The 25871-nt window shown below is 38.1% G+C and overlaps 3 non-coding genes and 1 pseudogene across 3 annotated transcripts; all 4 read right to left on the reverse strand.

The window, feature by feature from the left end:
• Positions 1-1674: 1674 nt before the first annotated feature.
• Positions 1675-5645, reverse strand: LOC127011945 (large subunit ribosomal RNA). Its single transcript, XR_007765404.1, has one exon. It is a non-coding gene; the product is annotated as a large subunit ribosomal RNA (ribosomal RNA).
• A 402-nt stretch (positions 5646-6047) lies between these two features.
• On the reverse strand, positions 6048-6226 carry LOC127012008 (5.8S ribosomal RNA). The gene has a single exon (XR_007765431.1). It is a non-coding gene; the product is annotated as a 5.8S ribosomal RNA (ribosomal RNA).
• Positions 6227-7438: 1212 nt separating this feature from the next.
• Positions 7439-9433, reverse strand: LOC127011887 (small subunit ribosomal RNA). The gene has a single exon (XR_007765345.1). It is a non-coding gene; the product is annotated as a small subunit ribosomal RNA (ribosomal RNA).
• Positions 9434-16290: 6857 nt separating this feature from the next.
• On the reverse strand, positions 16291-25731 carry LOC127011982 (large subunit ribosomal RNA; annotated as a pseudogene).
• Between the last annotated feature and the right edge of the window lie 140 nt (positions 25732-25871).

The following is a 25871-nucleotide window of genomic DNA, read 5'->3' on the forward strand; positions in this document are numbered from 1 at the left end:
ATATTTTTATATTATATGTTTGCCAATCTTCGCGTCACTAAAAAGATGACGATTCATATTGTTATTATTAGATGGTCGAGTTGTACTTATATTGATATGTTAATCAAATTGGTCTCTTACTTGAAAATCTAGACCTTAGGAATATTTTTATATTATATGTTTGCCAATCTTCGCGTCACTAATAAGATGACGATTCATATTGTTATTATTAGATGGTCGAGTTGTACTTATATTGATATGTTAATCAAATTGGTCTCTTACTTGAAAATCTAGACCTTAGGAATATTTGTATATTATATGTTTGCCAATCTTCGCGTCAGTAATAAGATGACGATTCATATTGTTATTATTAGATGGTCGAGTTGTACTTATATTGATATGTTAATCAAATTGGTCTCTTACTTGAAAATCTAGACCTTAGGAATATTTTTATATTATATGTTTGCCAATCTTCGCGTCACTAATAAGATGACGATTCATATTGTTATTATTAGATGGTCGAGTTGTACTTATATTGATATGTTAATCAAATTGGTCTCTTACTTGAAAATCTAGACCTTAGGAATATTTTTATATTATATGTTTGCCAATCTTCGCGTCACTAATAAGATGACGATTCATATTGTTATTATTAGATGGTCGAGTTGTACTTATATTGATATGTTAATCAAATTGGTCTCTTACTTGAAAATCTAGACCTTAGGAATATTTTTATATTATATGTTTGCCAATCTTCGCGTCACTAATAAGATGACGATTCATATTGTTATTATTAGATGGTCGAGTTGTACTTATATTGATATGTTAATCAAATTGGTCTCTTACTTGAAAATCTAGACCTTAGGAATATTTTTATATTATATGTTTGCCAATCTTCGCGTCACTAATAAGATGACGATTCATATTGTTATTATTAGATGGTCGAGTTGTACTTATATTGATATGTTAATCAAATTGGTCTCTTACTTGAAAATCTAGACCTTAGGAATATTTTTATATTATATGTTTGCCAATCTTCGCGTCACTAATAAGATGACGATTCATATTATTATTAGATGGTCGAGTTGTACTTATATTGATATGTTAATCAAATTGGTCTCTTACTTGAAAATCTAGACCTTAGGAATATTTTTATATTATATGTTTGCCAATCTTCGCGTCACTAATAAGATGACGATTCATATTGTTATTATTAGATGGTCGAGTTGTACTTATATTGATATGTTAATCAAATTGGTCTCTTACTTGAAAATCTAGACCTTAGGAATATTTTTATATTATATGTTTGCCAATCTTCGCGTCACTAATAAGATGACGATTCATATTGTTATTATTAGATGGTCGAGTTGTACTTATATTGATATGTTAATCAAATTGGTCTCTTACTTGAAAATCTAGACCTTAGGAATATTTTTATATTATATGTTTGCCAATCTTCGCGTCACTAATAAGATGACGATTCATATTGTTATTATTAGATGGTCGAGTTGTACTTATATTGATATGTTAATCAAATTGGTCTCTTACTTGAAAATCTAGACCTTAGGAATGTAATATATAAAGGATTAAAAATTCGCCACAAAGCCAAGCAAACAATCAATGCATACAAATAGATTGTTGGTTGAACTTTATATAAGAAGTTCAACACAACAAATAAATTATGCAATTTTATTATCGAATCATCAAGCAAAGGATAAGCTTCAGTGGATCGCAGTATGGCAGCTGCTCAACCACTTACAACACCTTGCCTGTTACAAAAGTCGTTTACAATTGATTCTAGGCTTTGTCATTGTATTAAATAATGCTTTTATATGTAACTAGCGCGGCATCAGGTGATCAAAGATCCTCCCAATTTACTATGTTACAAATTACATTGGCATCACATCCATTGTCGTTTAAAAAGTAAATTATAAACTTTAAATGGTTTAGAAGCCATACAATGCAAATTGCCCCTTATTTATCATTGCAGTCCAGCACGGATACGACCTTAGAGGCGTTCAGGCATAATCCAACGGACGTAGCGTCATACCACTGTTCGCTCGAACAAGTATTGTGCCATTGGTCCGTACCTGCGGTTCCTCTCGTACTACGCAGGAATGCTGTCGCAACAACGTTTTGTCATTAGTAGGGTAAAACTAACCTGTCTCACGACGGTCTAAACCCAGCTCACGTTCCCTTGCATGGGTGAACAATCCAACGCTTGGTGAATTTTGCTTCACAATGATAGGAAGAGCCGACATCGAAGGATCAAAAAGCGACGTCGCTATGAACGCTTGGCCGCCACAAGCCAGTTATCCCTATGGTAACTTTTCTGACACCTCTTGTTAAAAACTCTTTAAACCAAAAGGATCGATAGGCCGAGCTTTTGCTGTCCCTGTGTGTACTGAACACCGAGATCAAGTCAGCATTTGCCCTTTTGCTCTATGTGTGGTTTCTGTCCGCACTGAGCTGGCCTTGGGACACCTCCGTTATTATTTGAGAGATGTACCGCCCCAGTCAAACTCCCTACCTGGCAATGTCCTTGAATTGGATCATACCTGAGTAATTGGAGTTATACCAAATTTTCAAATCAAAAATACATAAATGCACCGTTTTATTAAAGAATTTGTTTGCGATTATATAACAAACTCGTGATACTTTGATCAAGAAGCTTGCATCAAAACCCAATACCATAAGATATAATAAATATATCCGTATAATGGCTAGGAAATGATACACGTTCCATTTAATCAAGTAAGTAAGGAAACAATAAGAGTAGTGGTATTTCATTGGCGATACCAAACCGAGGTCTAATATCTCCCACTTATTCTACACCTCTTATGTCTCCTTACACTGCCAGATTAGAGTCAAGCTCAAAAGGGTCTTCTTTCCCCGCTAATTATTCCAAGCCCGTTCCCTTGGCTGTGGTTTCGCTAGATAGTAGATAGGGACAGTAGGAATCTCGTTAATCCATTCATGCGCGTCACTAATTAGATGACGAGGCATTTGGCTACCTTAAGAGAGTCATAGTTACTCCCGCCGTTGACCCGCGCTTACTTGAATTTCTTCACTTTGACATTCAGAGCACTGGGCAGAAATCACATTGTGTCAACACCCGCTAGGGCCATCACAATGCTTTGTTTTAATTAGACAGTCGGATTCCCCAAGTCCGTGCCAGTTCTGAATTGATTGTTAATTGATAATCGTTATAATTAATAAGAACTAATTGGTTTAACCCAATTAGTATTCTTAAAAATTTTAGCAAGAAAGTTCCACAATTGGCTACGTAACTAAACTATCCGGGGAACAAGTAACTAACATAAATGCTAGAAACTCTATTTACCCAGAACGAGCACATAAACCATGTTATTGTTTCCCAATCAAGCCCGACTATCTCAATCTTCAGAGCCAATCCTTATCCCGAAGTTACGGATCTAATTTGCCGACTTCCCTTACCTACATTATTCTATCGACTAGAGACTCTTCACCTTGGAGACCAGCTGCGGATATTGGTACGGCCTGTTGAGAAGTTTGCGTGTCCCCACCATAAATTTTCAAGGTCCGAGGAGAAAATATCGACACAACAGTATATGTCATGCTCTTCTAGCCCATCTACCATATCTCTCTGCGAAAGACTTCCATGGTAGTACGGCTATAAAACAGAAAAGAAAACTCTTCCGATATCTCTCGACGGCTTCTTTATGGTCGTTCCTGTTGCCAGGATGAGCACGAGGCCCATATTTAATAACAAACGGATACTCAACAGGTTACGGAATTGGAACCGTATTCCCTTTCGTTCAAAATTATTCAAGTATATTAATTTAGCTAGATTTTATTTAATATATATATTTGTTTGGCATTTGTATTTTACTTGAAAATTTTCGGCTTTCGCCTTGAACTTAGGACCGACTAACTCGTGATCAACCACTGTTCACACGAAACCCTTCTCCACTTCAGTCCTCCAAGGTCTCATTCGATTATTTGCTACTACCACCAAGATCTGTACCAATGGCAGCTCCATGCAGGCTTACGCCAAACACTTCTACGCATACCATTGTACCTTCCTACTCACTAAAGTTTCAAAATTTATATTACAAGTAATATAAATCATCTACTTTAGCGGTAATGTATAGGTATACAACTTAAGCGCCATCCATTTTAAGGGCTAGTTGCTTCGGCAGGTGAGTTGTTACACACTCCTTAGCGGATTTCGACTTCCATGATCACCGTCCTGCTGTTTTAAGCAACCAACGCCTTTCATGGTATCTGCATGAGTTGTTAATTTGGGCACCGTAACATTACGTTTGGTTCATCCCACAGCGCCAGTTCTGCTTACCAAAAGTGGCCCACTGGGCACATTATATCATAACCTTGAACTTCATATCAAGAAAGTTAAGGTTCTTACCCATTTAAAGTTTGAGAATAGGTTAAGATCGTTTCGACCCTAAGGCCTCTAATCATTCGCTTTACCAGATAAGATTATTTTATATAATATTAAAATGCACCAGCTATCCTGAGGGAAACTTCGGAAGGAACCAGCTACTAGATGGTTCGATTGGTCTTTCGCCCCTATACTCAATTCTGACAATCGATTTGCACGTCAGAACTGTTTCGGTCTTCCATCAGGGTTTCCCCTGACTTCAACCTGATCAAGTATAGTTCACCATCTTTCGGGTCACAGCATATATGCTCAAGGTACGTTCCAGTTAGAGGCATAAATAATATAAATATCATTATACATAACTATATAGAACGCCCCGGGATTGTGTTAATTAGCTATAAATAGTTAAAAAACTAATCCCATTATTAGTCAAGTTAATTACGCTATTAGGTTTATATCCCAATAACTTGCACATATGTTAGACTCCTTGGTCCGTGTTTCAAGACGGGTCCCGAAGGTATCCTGAATCTTTCGCATTGTTAATCCTACAAGTGCATATAATAAACACAAAAATCAATGATAATTATGCCATTATATAATTCCGAAAAATTAACGCACTGTATTCATATAAATCTATCAGCACTTTATCAAATTAATAACATTTATTCTGTGTTAAAATGCAAGCAAATTAATTTGAATAAACTATAAGTTATATTTTATGATAAATTTGGTATGCTAATAGATTACAATGTCCTTATATGGAAAAAATGCACACTATTATCATAATATTGTTTAAATATTACAATTCTAATGATGAATTTTCCATAACGGATATTCAGGTTCATCGGGCTTAACCTCTAAGCAGTTTCACGTACTGTTTAACTCTCTATTCAGAGTTCTTTTCAACTTTCCCTCACGGTACTTGTTTACTATCGGTCTCATGGTTATATTTAGTTTTAGATGGAGTTTACCACCCACTTAGTGCTGCACTATCAAGCAACACGACTCTTTGGAAACATCATCTAGTAATCATTAACGTTATACGGGCCTGGCACCCTCTATGGGTAAATGGCCTCATTTAAGAAGGACTTAAATCGTTAATTTCTCATACTAGAATATTGACGCTCCATACACTGCATCTCACATTTGCCATATAGACAAAGTGACTTAGTGCTGAACTGATTTCTTTTCGCTCGCCGCTACTAAGAAAATCCTTGTTAGTTTCTTTTCCTCCCCTAATTAATATGCTTAAATTCAGGGGGTAGTCCCATATGAGTTGAGGTTGTGTATAACTTTTATATGCAATTAATTCTTTATATATAATGATAAAACATTTTATTAAATTCGTTATATTAATAATATCTGTATATAAATGGCATTTGTTTGATTTAACGAATCAACGAAGAATAATAATATTGTCAACGGTTTTCTATTTTCTAATCATTAATAAGAGACAATTCTAGATAAATTTTTATGCTAGACATTTCTCAGTATCATTTGATTGAAAAAGAAAATATTTCTCTTCGTTTTTCACATTCAAATTATTTACTAATGTGAGATAATGTTTTTCATATATTTTTTAATATTATGAATAAAATAATTAAATTATTATTATCCAATAATATACCATATGCTTATAAAATTTCATTATAAAATTTGTATAAGCAACTTAATTAGCATAGTCTTACAACCCTCAACCATATGTAGTCCAAGCAGCACTATAAAATTAATTAAAGTACATAACAGCATGGACTGCGATATGCGTTCAAAATGTCGATGTTCATGTGTCCTGCAGTTCACACGATGACGCACAGTTTGCTGCGTTCTTCATCGACCCATGAGCCGAGTGATCCACCGCTTAGAGTTTTATAAATTGGTTTCTTAATTTTGTCAAATATGTTTTTATTGAAAGAAATTAAAAATACACCATTTTACTGGCATATATCAATTCCTTCAATAAATTTATTTTTATACCAAAAACGAATGCTGCGAAATGTCTTAGTTTTATATAACCAATATATATCAAAGTATTTCTTTTTAAATTCCATTTATTGTAAATAAATATATATATATATATATTAATACTTTTTTAGCGATATAAATTGAAATTTATATAAAACATTAACCTGTATAAAACCAGGTACAACATTGTACATTTTAGGTTGTTGCATTATCCAATGTATGCGCATAACTGAGATGAACAATACATATCGCAACGCGTGTATATTATGGTCCATATACACACAGTATTTTAATTGTGTTTATATACAATAATAATTTAATATTATTATTTTAATAATTCGATTTGCTTGTTCGAATTTTTATTTGTTTGTTTTGGCTGCTTATTATTTCTCTCATATGTATTAAATACAATATATAATTTTAATATTTGCATTATTTCGATTTGCTTGTTCGAAATTTCATTTGATCTATATTAGATCATATACATTTTGGCAATTCATATTTTATTTTTATTACTATAATGTATTTATTATAATATAAACAAATATTTTATTAACGGTAAGGATATACAATAATAATTTAATATTATTATTTTAATAATTCGATTTGCTTGTTCGAATTTTTATTTGTTTGCTTTGGCTGCTTATTATTTCTCTCATATGTATTAAATACAATATATAATTTTAATATTTGCATTATTTCGATTTGCTTGTTCGAAATTTTATTTGATCTATATTAGATCTCATTATACATTTTGGCAATTCATATTTTATTTGTATTATTATAATGTATTTATTATAATATAAACAAATATTTTATTAACGGTAAGGATATACAATAATAATTTAATATTATTATTTTAATAATTCGATTTGCTTGTTCGAATTTTTATTTGTTTGCTTTGGCTGCTTATTAATTTCTCTCATATGTATTAAATACAATATATAATTTTAATATTTGCATTATTTCGATTTGCTTGTTCGAAATTTCATTTGATCTATAATAGATCTCATATACATTTTGGCAATTCATATTTTATTTGTAATACTATAATGTATAATATAATATAATGTAATATAAACAAATATTTTATTAACGGTAAGGATATTAAAACATTAATGATCCTTCCGCAGGTTCACCTACGGAAACCTTGTTACGACTTTTACTTCCTCTAAATAATCAAGTTCGGTCAACTTTTGCGAAACAACCGTAACACGCAAGGCGTCACAGTGATCACGTCCGGAGACCTCACTAAATAATTCAATCGGTAGTAGCGACGGGCGGTGTGTACAAAGGGCAGGGACGTAATCAATGCGAGTTAATGACTCACACTTACTGGGAATTCCAAGTTCATGTGAACAGTTTCAGTTCACAATCCCAAGCATGAAAGTGGTTCAGCGGTTTACCCGGACCTCTCGGTCTAGGAAATACACGTTGATACTTTCATTGTAGCGCGCGTGCAGCCCAGGACATCTAAGGGCATCACAGACCTGTTATTGCTCAATCTCATTATTGCTAGACGCAATTTGTCCATTTAAGAAGCTAGTGTCCTTATAATGGGACAAACCAACAGGTACGGCTCCACTTATATAAACACATTCAAACACAATAAACATTTTACTGCCACCATGAATGAAGGCTATATAAGCTTCAACACCATAATCCTGAAGATATCTATTTAATATATTTGAGTCTCGTTCGTTATCGGAATTAACCAGACAAATCACTCCACGAACTAAGAACGGCCATGCACCACCACCCATAGATTCGAGAAAGAGCTATCAATCTGTCTTACACACTTATGTTCGGACCTGGTAAGTTTTCCCGTGTTGAGTCAAATTAAGCCGCAGGCTCCACTCCTGGTGGTGCCCTTCCGTCAATTCCTTTAAGTTTCAGCTTTGCAACCATACTTCCCCCGGAGCCCAAAAGCTTTGGTTTCCCGGGAAGCGACTGAGAGAGCCATAAAAGTAGCTACACCCAATTGCTAGCTGGCATCGTTTATGGTTAGAACTAGGGCGGTATCTGATCGCCTTCGAACCTCTAACTTTCGTTCTTGATTAATGAAAACATCTTTGGCAAATGCTTTCGCTTAAGTTAGTCTTACGACGGTCCAAGAATTTCACCTCTCGCGTCGTAATACTAATGCCCCCAAACTGCTTCTATTAATCATTACCTCTTGATCTGAAAACCAATGAAAGCAGAACAGAGGTCTTATTTCATTATCCCATGCACAGAATATTCAGGCATTTGAAGCCTGCTTTAAGCACTCTAATTTGTTCAAAGTAATTGTACCGGCCCACAATAACACTCGTTTAAGAGCACTAATGCAGGTTTTTAAATAGGAGGAACATATGAAAAAATACAAGTATCTAAGCACATGTAAGAACTCCACCGGTAATACGCTTACATACATAAAGGTATAGTACTAACCACAATTGTAAGTTGTACTACCCGTATGAAGCACAAGTTCAACTACGAACGTTTTAACCGCAACAACTTTAATATACGCTATTGGAGCTGGAATTACCGCGGCTGCTGGCACCAGACTTGCCCTCCAATTGGTCCTTGTTAAAGGATTTAAAGTGTACTCATTCCAATTACAGGGCCTCGGATATGAGTCCTGTATTGTTATTTTTCGTCACTACCTCCCCGAGCTGGGAGTGGGTAATTTACGCGCCTGCTGCCTTCCTTAGATGTGGTAGCCGTTTCTCAGGCTCCCTCTCCGGAATCGAACCCTGATTCCCCGTTACCCGTTGCAACCATGGTAGTCCTAGATACTACCATCAAAAGTTGATAGGGCAGACATTTGAAAGATCTGTCGTCGGTACAAGACCATACGATCTGCATGTTATCTAGAGTTCAACCAATATAACGATCTTGCGATCGCTTGGTTTTAGCCTAATAAAAGCACATGTTCCATAAGGTTCATGTTTTAATTGCATGTATTAGCTCTAGAATTACCACAGTTATCCAAGTAACTGTTAACGATCTAAGGAACCATAACTGATATAATGAGCCTTTTGCGGTTTCACTTTTAATTCGTGTGTACTTAGACATGCATGGCTTAATCTTTGAGACAAGCATATAACTACTGGCAGGATCAACCAGAATAATGTTTTTATTCATATTTCATTCATATTTTTTGAATAGAAATTAGCAATATATATGTTGTTATAGATTTTATTTCTATCGAATACGGCCATTTTTATATAGCATTCGTATACGTTTGTTTTCCAATTTATACTTGTTTCGCCACTAATAATAACAAGTTTTTATTGATGTCAAAAAGAATCATATTCTTTATAAACACAATATTTATTTTTCATATATTTTCTTTATATATGCACATTTCATTCTAAAATATCATTTTTGTTCGACATACATAATATATTGTATCCACACATGTACAATTTTTGTTTAACCAATATAAGATATTGAGTTAATCATTTGTATTTTGACGATAAATTTAAAATTTATCTATATATATCCATATAAGTCTCTGGTAATATATAAAATAGAACCGAGTGTATATATATAATTATTACTACTATATTTATTTCTTAAATAATATATACTTATATATTATTTATATATATACTCTTTATTATATATTATATAATTTCTTAAATAACTCTCTTAATAGCTATTTTTTATTATCAACAATATAAGTTGATATTAATATTGAAAATGTATTCATAATTACATTTTTATATTTCTTTGGTAGACTTTTATGTACTATTATTATTTAATAATACACATATAATATAAATCATGTTAGCCTACCTCCTAAAATTAACGATAAAATTCGGAAACAATTTGTTATTCTATGTACAATAGAAACTTGGCCTTTGTTTCAACGTTATTATCTTTGGGCTTAAAATATTAACCGCGGAGCCAAGTCTCGTATTCAAATAAATGAATAAAGAAACAAATTTGACGGATAATATCTTCTCTACTGACATATGTCAATAGCAGACGGCCGGCCCATTGACCATCCTATAGTAGTTTTTGGACACGCTGTCTCCCATTCGGGTATATTCAATTTACTTTGCCACTCACCCATATAGTGTTCTCTTATATAATAAGACAACGCACTTTTATATTCATTATATGGATATATTGCCTTCCTCATATTTGCCACACCACCTATAGTAGTTTTTGGACACGCTGTCTCCCATTCGGGTATATTCAATTTACTTTGCCACTCACCCATATAGTGTTCTCTTATATAATAAGAAAACGCACTTTTATTTTCATTATATGGATATATTGCCTTCCTCATATTTGCCACACCACCTATAGTAGTTTTTGGACACGCTGTCTCCCATTCGGGTATATTCAATTTACTTTGCCACTCACCCATATAGTGTTCTCTTATATAATAAGAAAACGCACTTTTATTTTCATTATATGGATATATTGCCTTCCTCATATTTGCCACACCACCTATAGTAGTTTTTGGACACGCTGTCTCCCATTCGGGTATATTCAATTCTCTTTGCCACTCACCCTTATAGTATTCTCTTATTTAATAAGAATACTAAAATACTTCTCATATTATAGATGTAATCTATTAACTTCTCAATATCCATACGGTTTATGTATGGTATTGACAAAATCCTATGCATTTGCATAAGATTTATTTTGCCACAATTTATAGTACTAGTGCCGCCCTCACTAGGTATAAATATCTCATTTCGCTAGTAGTGTATGGGCAAATTCTACTAGCTATTCTCATAAATATGTCACTTATATGCCATATCTATACAATTCATGCACTTTTATATGTATATTTGCTATATTATACATTATTATGCCTTATAGGTATTATACCTATAAGCCACATCCATACGATTGCTTAATATAAATATATGTATAATTTTTTATACATATTTTTTTTTTATTTATGTATGGTTTTTTATTCATATCCATATACTGTATTCACTTTTATATGGATATGATTGGCGTTTTATATAGTATTGACAAAATCATAAGTTTGACCAATACGAGGAGAGGTCCGCCAACGACCACCTCCCTATAGGTGTTTTTGGACACGCTGTCTCCCATTCGACTGCTTACTATACTAGGGGCTACCCGCTCCGTATGATATTCTCTCATATAACAAGAGAATGCAAGAAATATTCGTATTTTATGAATATAATCCATTTATTTTTCAATATCCATACGTTTTACTTAGTTTTTTGTACGGTATTGACAAAATCCTATGCATTTGCATAAGATTTATTTTGCCACAATTTATAGTACTAGTGCCGCCCTCACTAGGTATAAATATCTCATTTCGCTAGTAGTGTATGGGGAAATTCTACTAGCTATTCTCATAAATATGTCACTTATATGCCATATCTATACAATTCATGCACTTTTATATGTATATTTGCTATATTATACATTATTATGCCTTATAGGTATTATACCTATAAGCCACATCCATACGATTGCTTAATATAAATATATGTATAATTTTTTATACATATTTTTTTTTTATTTATGTATGGTTTTTTATTCATATCCATATACTGTATTCAATTTTATATGGATATGATTGGCGTTTTATATAGTATTGACAAAATCATAAGTTTGACCAATACGAGGAGAGGTCCGCCAACGACCACCTCCCTATAGGTGTTTTTGGACACGCTGTCTCCCATTCGACTGCTTACTATACTAGGGGCTACCCGCTCCGTATGATATTCTCTCATATAACAAGAGAATGCAAGAAATATTCGTATTTTATGAATATAATCCATTTATTTTTCAATATCCATACGTTTTACTTAGTTTTTTGTACGGTATTGACAAAATCCTATGCATTTGCATAAGATTTATTTTGCCACAATTTATAGTACTAGTGCCGCCCTCACTAGGTATAAATATCTCATTTCGCTAGTAGTGTATGGGCAAATTCTACTAGCTATTCTCATAAATATGTCACTTATATGCCATATCTATACAATTCATGCACTTTTATATGTATATTTGCTATATTATACATTATTATGCCTTATAGGTATTATACCTATAAGCCACATCCATACGATTGCTTAATATAAATATATGTATAATTTTTTATACATATTTTTTTTTATTTATGTATGGTTTTTTATTCATATCCATATACTGTATTCACTTTTATATGGATATGATTGGCGTTTTATATAGTATTGACAAAATCATAAGTTTGACCAATACGAGGAGAGGTCCGCCAACGACCACCTCCCTATAGGTGTTTTTGGACACGCTGTCTCCCATTCGACTGCTTACTATACTAGGGGCTACCCGCTCCGTATGATATTCTCTCATATAACAAGAGAATGCAAGAAATATTCGTATTTTATGAATATAATCCATTTATTTTTCAATATCCATACGTTTTACTTAGTTTTTTGTACGGTATTGACAAAATCCTATGCATTTGCATAAGATTTATTTTGCCACAATTTATAGTACTAGTGCCGCCCTCACTAGGTATAAATATCTCATTTCGCTAGTAGTGTATGGGCAAATTCTACTAGCTATTCTCATAAATATGTCACTTATATGCCATATCTATACAATTCATGCACTTTTATATGTATATTTGCTATATTATACATTATTATGCCTTATAGGTATTATACCTATAAGCCACATCCATACGATTGCTTAATATAAATATATGTATAATTTTTTATACATATTTTTTTTTATTTATGTATGGTTTTTTATTCATATCCATATACTGTATTCACTTTTATATGGATATGCTTGGCGTTTTATATAGTATTGACAAAATCATAAGTTTGACCAATACGAGGAGAGGTCCGCCAACGACCACCTCCCTATAGGTGTTTTTGGACACGCTGTCTCCCATTCGACTGCTTACTATACTAGGGGCTGCCCGCTCCGTATGATATTCTCTCGTATAACAAGAGAATGCAAGAAATATTCGTATTTTATGAATATAATCCATTTATTTTTCAATATCCATACGTTTTACTTAGTTTTTTGTACGGTATTGACAAAATCCTATGCATTTGCATAAGATTTATTTTGCCACAATTTATAGTACTAGTGCCGCCCTCACTAGGTATAAATATCTCATTTCGCTAGTAGTGTATGGGCAAATTCTACTAGCTATTCTCATAAATGCCTTCTTTATGCCATATCTATACAATTTATGCACTTTTATATGTATATTTGCTAATATTATACATTATTATGCCTTATAGGTATTATACCTATAAGCCATATACATACGATTTCATTTTTTTATTTATATATGGTTTTGTATTTATAACCATATACCGTATTTACTTTTATAAGGATATGATTGGCGTTTTATATAGTATTGACAAAATTATAAGTTTGACAAACACTTTTTTAAGTCTTTTAGTTAAAATTGTCATTTTTAATTGACTATCTAAACACTAGATATATTTGCACATGGAGCAAAAAGTATAAAAATTGGTCGCGTCACTAATAATATCGCGATACATTTTTACTACCATCAAAATACCACATACGTTTATATGTCCTCTTTATTTAATTTGGTTTCTAAACCTCAGGAATAGTTTTAATTATATGTGCGCTCTAAGTTGAATGAATTTCTTGAATCTCTTTACTTGAATTTCTAAGACTTAAAAATATTTATAAATAGATGTCCTATTGCATAATATTTTTTTATCGCTTCACTTATAAAATAACGATCCTGCCTTTCTACCTTTGAATAAACATTCATATAAACATGGAGAAAAAAACGTTCGCGTCACTAACAGTATGTGACGATAAAATTTTGCTAACATTAAAAGGAACATATTTTTATATGTCAACTCTTAGTTGAATTGGTCTATTGCTTAAGATTCTAGACCTTAGGAATATTTTTATATTATATGTTTGCCAATCTTCGCGTCACTAAAAAGATGACGATTCATATTGTTATTATTAGATGGTCGAGTTGTACTTATATTGATATGTTAATCAAATTGGTCTCTTACTTGAAAATCTAGACCTTAGGAATATTTTTATATTATATGTTTGCCAATCTTCGCGTCACTAATAAGATGACGATTCATATTGTTATTATTAGATGGTCGAGTTGTACTTATATTGATATGTTAATCAAATTGGTCTCTTACTTGAAAATCTAGACCTTAGGAATATTTGTATATTATATGTTTGCCAATCTTCGCGTCAGTAATAAGATGACGATTCATATTGTTATTATTAGATGGTCGAGTTGTACTTATATTGATATGTTAATCAAATTGGTCTCTTACTTGAAAATCTAGACCTTAGGAATATTTTTATATTATATGTTTGCCAATCTTCGCGTCACTAATAAGATGACGATTCATATTGTTATTATTAGATGGTCGAGTTGTACTTATATTGATATGTTAATCAAATTGGTCTCTTACTTGAAAATCTAGACCTTAGGAATATTTTTATATTATATGTTTGCCAATCTTCGCGTCACTAATAAGATGACGATTCATATTATTATTAGATGGTCGAGTTGTACTTATATTGATATGTTAATCAAATTGGTCTCTTACTTGAAAATCTAGACCTTAGGAATATTTTTATATTATATGTTTGCCAATCTTCGCGTCACTAATAAGATGACGATTCATATTGTTATTATTAGATGGTCGAGTTGTACTTATATTGATATGTTAATCAAATTGGTCTCTTACTTGAAAATCTAGACCTTAGGAATATTTTTATATTATATGTTTGCCAATCTTCGCGTCACTAATAAGATGACGATTCATATTGTTATTATTAGATGGTCGAGTTGTACTTATATTGATATGTTAATCAAATTGGTCTCTTACTTGAAAATCTAGACCTTAGGAATATTTTTATATTATATGTTTGCCAATCTTCGCGTCACTAATAAGATGACGATTCATATTGTTATTATTAGATGGTCGAGTTGTACTTATATTGATATGTTAATCAAATTGGTCTCTTACTTGAAAATCTAGACCTTAGGAATATTTTTATATTATATGTTTGCCAATCTTCGCGTCACTAATAAGATGACGATTCATATTATTATTAGATGGTCGAGTTGTACTTATATTGATATGTTAATCAAATTGGTCTCTTACTTGAAAATCTAGACCTTAGGAATATTTTTATATTATATGTTTGCCAATCTTCGCGTCACTAATAAGATGACGATTCATATTGTTATTATTAGATGGTCGAGTTGTACTTATATTGATATGTTAATCAAATTGGTCTCTTACTTGAAAATCTAGACCTTAGGAATATTTTTATATTATATGATTGCCAATCTTCGCGTCACTAATAAGATGACGATTCATATTGTTATTATTAGATGGTCGAGTTGTACTTATATTGATATGTTAATCAAATTGGTCTCTTACTTGAAAATCTAGACCTTAGGAATATTTTTATATTATATGTTTGCCAATCTTCGCGTCACTAATAAGATGACGATTCATATTGTTATTATTAGATGGTCGAGTTGTACTTATATTGATATGTTAATCAAATTGGTCTCTTACTTGAAAATCTAGACCTTAGGAATATTTTTATATTATATGTTTGCCAATCTTCGCGTCACTAATAAGATGACGATTCATATTGTTATTATTAGATGGTCGAGTTGTACTTATATTGATATGTTAATCAAATTGGTCTCTTACTTGAAAATCTAGACCTTAGGAATATTTTTATATTATATGTTTGCCAATCTTCGCGTCACTAATAAGATGACGATTCATATTGTTATTATTAGATGGTCGAGTTGTACTTATATTGATATGTTAATCAAATTGGTCTCTTACTTGAAAATCTAGACCTTAGGAATGTAATATATAAAGGATTAAAAATTCGCCACAAAGCCAAGCAAACAATCAATGCATACAAATAGATTGTTGGTTGAACTTTATATAAGAAGTTCAACACAACAAATAAATTATGCAATTTTATTATCGAATCATCAAGCAAAGGATAAGCTTCAGTGGATCGCAGTATGGCAGCTGCTCAACCACTTACAACACCTTGCCTGTTACAAAAGTCGTTTACAATTGATTCTAGGCTTTGTCATTGTATTAAATAATGCTTTTATATGTAACTAGCGCGGCATCAGGTGATCAAAGATCCTCCCAATTTACTATGTTACAAATTACATTGGCATCACATCCATTGTCGTTTAAAAAGTAAATTATAAACTTTAAATGGTTTAGAAGCCATACAATGCAAATTGCCCCTTATTTATCATTGCAGTCCAGCACGGATACGACCTTAGAGGCGTTCAGGCATAATCCAACGGACGTAGCGTCATACCACTGTTCGCTCGAACAAGTATTGTGCCATTGGTCCGTACCTGCGGTTCCTCTCGTACTACGCAGGAATGCTGTCGCAACAACGTTTTGTCATTAGTAGGGTAAAACTAACCTGTCTCACGACGGTCTAAACCCAGCTCACGTTCCCTTGCATGGGTGAACAATCCAACGCTTGGTGAATTTTGCTTCACAATGATAGGAAGAGCCGACATCGAAGGATCAAAAAGCGACGTCGCTATGAACGCTTGGCCGCCACAAGCCAGTTATCCCTATGGTAACTTTTCTGACACCTCTTGTTAAAAACTCTTTAAACCAAAAGGATCGATAGGCCGAGCTTTTGCTGTCCCTGTGTGTACTGAACACCGAGATCAAGTCAGCATTTGCCCTTTTGCTCTATGTGTGGTTTCTGTCCGCACTGAGCTGGCCTTGGGACACCTCCGTTATTATTTGAGAGATGTACCGCCCCAGTCAAACTCCCTACCTGGCAATGTCCTTGAATTGGATCATACCTGAGTAATTGGAGTTATACCAAATTTTCAAATCAAAAATACATAAATGCACCGTTTTATTAAAGAATTTGTTTGCGATTATATAACAAACTCGTGATACTTTGATCAAGAAGCTTGCATCAAAACCCAATACCATAAGATATAATAAATATATCCGTATAATGGCTAGGAAATGATACACGTTCCATTTAATCAAGTAAGTAAGGAAACAATAAGAGTAGTGGTATTTCATTGGCGATACCAAACCGAGGTCTAATATCTCCCACTTATTCTACACCTCTTATGTCTCCTTACACTGCCAGATTAGAGTCAAGCTCAAAAGGGTCTTCTTTCCCCGCTAATTATTCCAAGCCCGTTCCCTTGGCTGTGGTTTCGCTAGATAGTAGATAGGGACAGGTGTGTCTCGGATCCCTCCGAACTTATTTAACGTGACGTGTTCCGCACTGAAGGGATTACAGCCACGGCATTCTAATATACCCACAAGGGAGTATATAATGCAAGGGTCTGGGTTAAGCGCCAAACCAACGCCCTGGACTAGAAGCTATAGCTATGTACATAGCAACCACCCCAGTAGCAATTTAAGTACTTGCTTGTCGGGCAAGCACTCCCCCTTGCATAGGGGCGAGATCTATCTAAAATCTCTACTGTTCTTTGGGTCGCAGCACCCGAGTTGTATTAACGCAACATCCACGTCGAGCCCGGGGACTCTACCCGCGATATAGGTGTCAACCACAGCCACCACGAAACTCCCACTAGGGGGCCGACCTCAATGAGTAGCCTTGGAGAACCACTCAACCCGTGGCACCGAAATTTCAGGCTCGGTGGGCCTCACCCCTTCAGCTCCGACAAGCTCGGATGGGGCAACCATGTCATATTAGTCGCCTCCTACGACAAGCAATGACAAGCTGTGGCAGTATTCTTCGCCGTTGCCACACGGCAAGGGGGTTTTGGGACTATTGTCCCGGCGCCTGCGGTTCATCCCTCGTCGCTTCCATCCTACGCCTCGAGAAGGCAGCATCAGCAAAAGCTCCTAGGAGACGCATCCGTTCTGGGGTCTCGACTACTCCTGCGACGTTCCATCGTTCTTGGACTCGAACAATGCCAAGGGCATCCAAGTCACGCAAATCGCTATAGAGGCGGCACTCACATAGTACGTGAAGCCAGTCCTCACTCTCCTCTCCACATGAGCATGCGGTTGTGGTGCTGAGGGTTCTACCATGGAGGAAAGCGTTGAACGACCCGTGTCCTGTCAGCAAGAATCCGGCTCTTAAGGTGAAGACAAAGTCCTTCCTCTTGTAGACGAACGCTGCCTCTGGGAAAAACTGGCGAGTCACAAAACCGTGAGCCGCTTGGTCCCATCTGAGTTGCCACTCATTTAGCAGACATTCGTCTAGCAGAGCCATCTTGGATTTCCAGTCCAACACAGACAAGTCCTGTCCATAGAGCCAGTCGCTCTCGTCCAGGGGAACGTGCTTTCTGAGCTTAAACTTCACTGCCATCCTGTGAGCATCTAAATCCATTGGAGGAGCACCAGCAAGCACCTGCAGTGCCACCGTGGACACTGTGCGGCATACCGGTAGGCATCCTAATAGGATGGTCCTCTGGCACGAGGTGAGGAGTCTTAAGGACTTGCCCTTGCTCGCCGCCTTGTACCAGACCGAGGCACCGAAGAGTGCACAGGGGACCATGAGTCCGCTGTATATCGTCCTCTTAGCACGGGAGCTGAGCCCCCAATCGACTCGGAGCACCCGTGCTAGCCCTCCGGCAACTCCAGCCAGCCGATCTCTGAGAGCAGAGATATGCGGGAGAAAGCTCATCCGCTCGCCGACTAAGATGCCAAGGTACCGGCATTTGGTGACGTATGGCAGGCTTGCTCCAGCAAACCGTACGGTCGGTCTCCTAGTGTCTGAAAGATTCCCTTTCAGCAACATGATTGCCGTCTTGCTGGTTGACACACTCACTCCAGCCTCAGCTCCCCAGGCTCCCACGATGTCCATCAACTGCTCGCCCTTTCGCTCCAGATCGGCACGGGAATTCCCATCGACGAAAAGTAGCAAGTCATCTGCAAACGCGCTCAGAGCACAATGTGGCTCCAGGCGCTGAAGCAGCACATCCATCAGTAGGTTCCAAATAAATGGACCACTGACGGACCCTTGCGGGCAGCCCCGTGTAACCGACACTGTGGCCGCTTCGTAACTGCTGATGATACTGGCACTTCGACCGGAGAAATAACTTTTCCACAAGTCTATCTCTCGACAGCCGACGTCGATAAGCCGATCCAGCACCGCGTTCCACTCAACATTGTCGAAGGCACCCTTGAAATCAACAAAGATTCCCAGCACCCTCCTCTCGCGGCTGGTGGAAACGGTGTTTTTAGCGTGCATCCACGCATCCTCAACGCAGCGTCCAGGCCGAAATCCAAATTGCCATCTGCAGCCATCCGGTAGCACATCCTTTAGTCGATTCACCATGATCCCTTCCAGCACCTTTCCGAACACTGGCAAAAGGCATATGCCACGATAAGAGGCAGGATCGCTCCTGTCCTTATCTGGCCCCTTTACCAGCGGTATCACTCTCGGGTGTTTCCACTCGGCAGGAAAATATCCTTCCGAGAGGCATCGAGAGTACAACTTCGTCAGGTGCTGAGGGATAGCACGCCATACCTCCTTGACGATCCCACCCGTGATGCCGTCCATTCCCGGCGATCGCCGGCTTCTCAGCTTCGCGACGCTGGTTGCCACCTCGAAGGCTTCGAGGGTCGGTGGAGCAGCAGGAGTTATACCCTCACGCACTGTGGATTCCGCAACAGGGAAGAAGTTGCGGAGGAGTATATCTGCGCAGTCGTGCCATGTCGTAAGTAGCGCGCCGTTCGACCTAAGACATCCAAGATCGGTTGTCTTTTTCCGGCCTCGGCATATTCGGTAGGCGTGCCCCCATGGATCATCCTTGTGCCGTCCCACGAAGTCCCGCCAGTTTTGTTCCTTTGTCATCAGGATAAGCTTCTTATACTGGCCTGAGGCAAGCCTTAATCCAGCGGCAAGTCGCTCAACATCGCCGGTGCCACTCCGACGAGCTGCCTGCAGCCTGCGCCTCAGTCTCCTGACCTCTTGGCGCTTGGTACTCAGTTCAGGATTCCACCATATTACGTTTCCCCTTGCTGCAGGTATCCTGCGCCCTATTACCCTGTCGCACACTTCGTGTACGATGGAGCGAAGGGCTGACACATGATCATCCAACGGCGATTCCTCCAGTTCCTCGAGACATTCAGCTACATCCCTTAGTTCTACTCTGAATCTTCGCCAACTTGCATTGGAGAGCCTCCATTGCGGTACCGGAGCTAGGCTCTCAACGGTACTGCTTGGATCTGGAGTAACCTCAACAGTGATGATGTTGTGGTCACTCAGCTCCCAGAAGTCAACTCTCCATTCGTATGTTGCCCACACACGCGCTGCTTCGTTGGTGAAAGTCACGTCGATATCACTTCTGGAGCGGTGATTATCGAACGTGAACACCTGGCTGGCCGTATTAAGCACACAGACACCGCTTGCGATGATCCACTCGTCCATGTGCTGTCCCCGTTCGCGATTCAGACGGTCTCCAGAGTTAGCTGGAGTTTTGCTGAACCACATCGGGGAAACCGCATTCGCATCAAGTCCGAGGATTGTCGGTGTCCTGCTGGCTAGCAGCAGAACCGTATCCAGGTAGTCAGTGTAGGGCTGCAGGGCAGCTGAGTACTGGCAGTATACGGAGGACAGAAAAATGGTGCCGTATTTTCCTGTGACACTCACGCACACTCCATAATCCGTCGTCAATGTCTCGATGGGCATGCAGATGGCAGACGGGTCGTCCACGATGATGGCAGCTTTCTTCCTTTTGTCAGCGAAGATTCTCATGCCTCCAGGGAGTCCAGTGAGACGCTTGCCTGCGTCCACATAGGGCTCCTGAATGAGTGCGAACAGGTGGCCAGCATCTCTCATCCGCTTTGCAAGCTCGATGACAGCGCAACGGCCTCGACCACAATTCGCTTGGATGAAGCTGAACATGTTAATGTCTAGCTTGCACCCTGGCTAGCACAGCGCTATATATCGGGCATCCACCCGAGAGCATATAGTGCCCCGAGGGTAGCCCTTTATGGCGGCAGTTACGGCAGTCCACCGCATTTTTGCACTTCGCCGCGACGTGGTCGTTCTGTCCGCACTGGCGGCAGACCTGGTTTTCTCTAGCGTACCGACACTCGCTGACTTTGTGGTCAAAACCAAGGCATCGGTGGCACGCATAGGTGCGCACTTGAGAGCGGCAGCGGTAAGAGAACCACTTGATATACACCCTCCCGCTTTCGAGAACGGCCAACGCCTGATCATCTACTTCCAGCGTCACGTTTATAGTGGCGCTGTTAGCTGCTGACCAGGGCTTGGTCGCCAGGACTACCGCCTTCTGGAACTCCTTCAGCGACATCTCCTCGAAGTTTTTCTCTTTTAACTCCATCATGAACTCATCCGGCGTCACAGTGGTGTCCACATCCTGTACCGTCACCCTGGGTTTTGCGGCAGTGTTTTTGGACACCTTAAGGCCCACCTCAGCGAATTTTGCGGAGGCAACGATTTTCGACATCTCCGCCTGCGATGGCGTGCGAATAATCGCGCCGCCCCGCTTCAACTCTCGCACCTCATGCACTCTGACGCCCAAAGCAGGCGCTACCTCTTTGCGGACCTTGTCCGCAATTTGCCTCCCTGATAAGGCCGGATCATCACATGCAACGACTGCCGACCAGGTCTCCCGGATTTTCCGCGGTGCGGCTACAGGGGCATAGGGGGCGACAGGGGCAGCAGGTGAGGCGATAAGGTGCGCGCCTCTAGCAGCGGCGGCTGCGTATGAGACGGCCGAGGCAACCGGTGTCTGCTTCTTAAGGCGGTCCTCAAGCACTCCAATCCGTATAAGGAGGGCTGCAACAACCTCCTCGTAGCGGTTGGCTACGGACTGTACCTTCACATTTGTGGCCGGGTTGGCATAGGAGACCATGAACATCCTACCGATCTCCGATCGGATGTCCCCCATCTCGGCAGCGACGGCACCATTACCTCTCCACTCCCTATCCGAGAAGGATTTTAGAGGACTGGCTGGTGCAACGAAGGTCTTCTCGTGTTCAGCAGAGGATGCAGCAGCGGCGGGGGCTGCGGGAGCGGCAGGGGCTGCGGCAAGGGCAGCGACAGGCGCAGCGGCAGCGGCAGCAGCAGGGGCAGCGGCAGCGGCAGCGGCAGGGGCTGTCGCAGTGTCAGCGGCAGTTGCATCCAGTGCCATCAACTTGCACCTAGAGGCGTCCCTCAGCGGCGCTTTATTGCGCTTACCTCTGGGTCGTCCTCTGCCCCCACTGCTTCCCCTACTACTAGCACTCTCACTGCCAGAATCTCCAACATCCATTTTGGGTGGCGCCATCCGCCGGTTATCGGCAGTTCCAACCCAAAAGCTTTTCCACCAAGGACTTACCCCTTTATTATCAGCTGGTCGGAAAGCTCTATCAGCTGATCAGCTGATAAAAGTTTAGCGATGACACAAACCGCACAGCTGTTTTAGGCAAAATGTGCCTAAATAAGCCTAACTCCTCTCTCAAGAGAGCGCCTCTCTCGTGACACACGTGGCGCAATGGAAAATTTCCAATGGGAAAAACCCAATTTCACCCGGTTTCACCACTTTTACACAGGGAAAACACGCGCACTGGGTTCGCAGGCACAAAACACGAATTTTCGTGCTGTTTCTAGCTTCGTATCTGGTCTCTATCAGTCAATATTGGCTACACTCGCGGAGCGTACGGAAAACACGTCTGTTCGCACGAGCAATCTAACACCGACTGACGAGTAGATAGGGACAGTAGGAATCTCGTTAATCCATTCATGCGCGTCACTAATTAGATGACGAGGCATTTGGCTACCTTAAGAGAGTCATAGTTACTCCCGCCGTTGACCCGCGCTTACTTGAATTTCTTCACTTTGACATTCAGAGCACTGGGCAGAAATCACATTGTGTCAACACCCGCTAGGGCCATCACAATGCTTTGTTTTAATTAGACAGTCGGATTCCCCAAGTCCGTGCCAGTTCTGAATTGATTGTTAATTGATAATCGTTATAATTAATAAGAACTAATTGGTTTAACCCAATTAGTATTCTTAAAAATTTTAGCAAGAAAGTTCCACAATTGGCTACGTAACTAAACTATCCGGGGAACAAGTAACTAACATAAATGCTAGAAACTCTATTTACCCAGAACGAGCACATAAACCATGTTATTGTTTCCCAATCAAGCCCGACTATCTCAATCTTCAGAGCCAATCCTTATCCCGAAGTTACGGATCTAATTTGCCGACTTCCCTTACCTACATTATTCTATCGACTAGAGACTCTTCACCTTGGAGACCAGCTGCGGATATTGGTACGGCCTGTTGAGAAGTTTGCGTGTCCCCACCATAAATTTTCAAGGTCCGAGGAGAAAATATCGACACAACAGTATATGTCATGCTCTTCTAGCCCATCTACCATATCTCTCTGCGAAAGACTTCCATGGTAGTACGGCTATAAAACAGAAAAGAAAACTCTTCCGATATCTCTCGACGGCTTCTTTATGGTCGTTCCTGTTGCCAGGATGAGCACGAGGCCCATATTTAATAACAAACGGATACTCAACAGGTTACGGAATTGGAACCGTATTCCCTTTCGTTCAAAATTATTCAAGTATATTAATTTAGCTAGATTTTATATAATATATATATTTGTTTGGCATTTGTATTTTACTTGAAAATCTTCGGCTTTCGCCTTGAACTTAGGACCGACTAACTCGTGATCAACCACTGTTCACACGAAACCCTTCTCCACTTCAGTCCTCCAAGGTCTCATTCGATTATTTGCTACTACCACCAAGATCTGTACCAATGGCAGCTCCATGCAGGCTTACGCCAAACACTTCTACGCATACCATTGTACCTTCCTACTCACTAAAGTTTCAAAATTTATATTACAAGTAATATAAATCATCTACTTTAGCGGTAATGTATAGGTATACAACTTAAGCGCCATCCATTTTAAGGGCTAGTTGCTTCGGCAGGTGAGTTGTTACACACTCCTTAGCGGATTTCGACTTCCATGATCACCGTCCTGCTGTTTTAAGCAACCAACGCCTTTCATGGTATCTGCATGAGTTGTTAATTTGGGCACCGTAACATTACGTTTGGTTCATCCCACAGCGCCAGTTCTGCTTACCAAAAGTGGCCCACTGGGCACATTATATCATAACCTTGAACTTCATATCAAGAAAGTTAAGGTTCTTACCCATTTAAAGTTTGAGAATAGGTTAAGATCGTTTCGACCCTAAGGCCTCTAATCATTCGCTTTACCAGATAAGATTATTTTATATAATATTAAAATGCACCAGCTATCCTGAGGGAAACTTCGGAAGGAACCAGCTACTAGATGGTTCGATTGGTCTTTCGCCCCTATACTCAATTCTGACAATCGATTTGCACGTCAGAACTGTTTCGGTCTTCCATCAGGGTTTCCCCTGACTTCAACCTGATCAAGTATAGTTCACCATCTTTCGGGTCACAGCATATATGCTCAAGGTACGTTCCAGTTAGAGGCATAAATAATATAAATATCATTATACATAACTATATAGAACGCCCCGGGATTGTGTTAATTAGCTATAAATAGTTAAAAAACTAATCCCATTATTAGTCAAGTTAATTACGCTATTAGGTTTATATCCCAATAACTTGCACATATGTTAGACTCCTTGGTCCGTGTTTCAAGACGGGTCCCGAAGGTATCCTGAATCTTTCGCATTGTTAATCCTACAAGTGCATATAATAAACACAAAAATCAATGATAATTATGCCATTATATAATTCCGAAAAATTAACGCACTGTATTCATATAAATCTATCAGCACTTTATCAAATTAATAACATTTATTCTGTGTTAAAATGCAAGCAAATTAATTTGAATAAACTATAAGTTATATTTTATGATAAATTTGGTATGCTAATAGATTACAATGTCCTTATATGGAAAAAATGCACACTATTATCATAATATTGTTTAAATATTACAATTCTAATGATGAATTTTCCATAACGGATATTCAGGTTCATCGGGCTTAACCTCTAAGCAGTTTCACGTACTGTTTAACTCTCTATTCAGAGTTCTTTTCAACTTTCCCTCACGGTACTTGTTTACTATCGGTCTCATGGTTATATTTAGTTTTAGATGGAGTTTACCACCCACTTAGTGCTGCACTATCAAGCAACACGACTCTTTGGAAACATCATCTAGTAATCATTAACGTTATACGGGCCTGGCACCCTCTATGGGTAAATGGCCTCATTTAAGAAGGACTTAAATCGTTAATTTCTCATACTAGAATATTGACGCTCCATACACTGCATCTCACATTTGCCATATAGACAAAGTGACTTAGTGCTGAACTGATTTCTTTTCGCTCGCCGCTACTAAGAAAATCCTTGTTAGTTTCTTTTCCTCCCCTAATTAATATGCTTAAATTCAGGGGGTAGTCCCATATGAGTTGAGGTTGTGTATAACTTTTATATGCAATTAATTCTTTATATATAATGATAAAACATTTTATTAAATTCGTTATATTAATAATATCTGTATATAAATGGCATTTGTTTGATTTAACGAATCAACGAAGAACAATAATATTGTCAACGG

The sequence above is a fragment of the Drosophila biarmipes genome, unplaced genomic scaffold (assembly GCF_025231255.1).
Source record: "Drosophila biarmipes strain raj3 unplaced genomic scaffold, RU_DBia_V1.1 ptg000016l, whole genome shotgun sequence".
Classification (NCBI taxonomy): domain Eukaryota; kingdom Metazoa; phylum Arthropoda; class Insecta; order Diptera; family Drosophilidae; genus Drosophila; species Drosophila biarmipes.